General features: G+C 41.4%; 1 pseudogene; it reads right to left on the bottom strand.

The window, feature by feature from the left end:
• Positions 1-645: 645 nt before the first annotated feature.
• Positions 646-1,574, bottom strand: LOC128565567 (olfactory receptor 5P3-like; annotated as a pseudogene).
• Between the last annotated feature and the right edge of the window lie 446 nt (positions 1,575-2,020).

Below are 2,020 nucleotides of genomic sequence, written 5' to 3'. Positions count from 1 at the left end.
GGCTCAGACTGGGGCCCTAGACAATGGCCAAAGTTCTCTGCACTCCCACTCAGGCTCTCCCCAAGGCAGTTAAAACTGAGTGCCAAGTCTAAAGACACCAAAACAGTTCACAGGTAAGGCCTTTCTGGTTTGCAGTCTCGCTGCTACTGAACTTACAGTTGCGGGCGGGTTTAGACCGATTGAACACACGTGACCAGTTGCCCGTTTTCCACTGTTTTAGTCCTCCTCTTGGGGTCCAGAAGTCTCTCGCTGACTCCCTGTATCCGTGCAGGGGTGATGATAGGCAGATCCTACCAGCCAGAGATGCCTGGAGTTCTATCTCCCCAGACTCACGGTGCCCAGATGCAAGAAAGCTGTTACTCGGCTGCCATCTTGCTCCACCTCTGAATAAAATTTTTTTAAAAGGGATTTTCAGAAGATTATGTGAAACAATTTCTGTTCTCAATTATACATTTAATCTTATTAAATTCAATGAATGATAGGTCTCTGATTTACTACTTGACATATGAAAATCCACCCCTCAATGCACTAAAAAACTCCATGCTAGCTAATGTTATATGGATAATATCAAAATACTCAATGTCTTTCTTATTATTATGTCCATGTAATATTAATATACTGAATCCTTTAATATAACCAGTGTCATTAAGAAAATACTTTTCTTCTAAACTGTCTCTTCAGAGCTTCCTTGATCTCCTTGTTACTGAGACTGTAGATGAGTGGGTACAACATGGGGATCACCACCATATAAAACACAGACACCACCTTTTTCTGGTCAGTTGAGTAGCTGGACTTGGACATCACATAAATGAATGTAATGGTCCCATATAACAGAGTGACTTCAGTGAGATGGGAAGTGCAGGTGGAGAAGGCCTTGTGGTGTCCCTCCCTGGAGTGCATCTTCAGGATGGTGATGAGGATGTAGATGTAGGAGACGGCTATGACAAACACAGTGACCACAATGATAGAGCCAGAGGAAATGGCTGGAATTATTTCAGACATAAAATCATGAGAACAAGAAAGCTTCAAAAGTGGTGAATAATCACAAAAAAAAAAATGATTGACTTTATTTGTCCCACAGAAGATCAGGTTTAATAATCAGCCAGTGAATGTCCAAGTATTCACACATCCCCCAGATAGGAAGCTCCCTAGGATGATGCAGAATCAGGGGACATTTGGGTGGAATAAAGGAGAGGAGATAGATGGCCACATAGCAATCATAGGCCATAGTGGCCAGCAGGAAGCACTCAGCTGTCCCAAATGTCACCACAGAACAGAGCTGAACCACACAGCCAGTAGCAGGGAGAGAGGCTCCTTTCCTGAGGAAACCCACAAGCATGACAGGTGTGACTGATGAGGAGTATCCGATGTCTACAAAGGCCAAATGGCAGAGAAAAAGGTACATGGGTGCATGAAGGTGAGGACTTCTTCTGATTAACATGATTATGCTGACATTACCCATTAAGATGACAACATAGTTTCCTAGAAACACAATAAATAAAATGACACAAAGTATCCCCTGTTAACCCCAAAATCATGAATTCTGTCACAGTTGTGTAGTTTGCAGTCCCCATCTATATTGGGAATGCTGCCCACTGAAAGAAAAAAAGACATGGATATTAGAATGGAATTAAATACTATAACATGGATATTTATTTTTATAATAGCTATCTAATAAAAAATATACTAATATATACACTCCTGTATAAACTCAGATCATGTGGTTAGTTTAGATGTTCTAAGAGGAACAGTTTCTCCCAAGGACATATCTCAGGGTTAGCCACTGGATTATATGAATCGGTAACTGAATCTTCTTTGGCCTTTAGCATAATTGAAACAAGGTGAAAATGTCAGAATGGGCCCAGACCTATAGAAAAGAGTAGCAGCTCAAATGGATGTCTGAGGTACCACTTCTTGTAGGAGAGAAGATGTTCAGCCACTAGGAATTCTGAATCCAAAGCAGAAGTCAAACATATTAGTTGCATGCTAAAACAGCAGACCAGGAAGAGGTCAGTAGCTC

The sequence above is a fragment of the Nycticebus coucang genome, chromosome 14 (genome assembly GCF_027406575.1).
Source record: "Nycticebus coucang isolate mNycCou1 chromosome 14, mNycCou1.pri, whole genome shotgun sequence".
Lineage (NCBI taxonomy): Eukaryota > Metazoa > Chordata > Mammalia > Primates > Lorisidae > Nycticebus > Nycticebus coucang.
The sequence above is the reverse complement of the archived record's forward strand: the minus strand, read 5'-3'. Positions and strand labels throughout refer to the sequence as shown.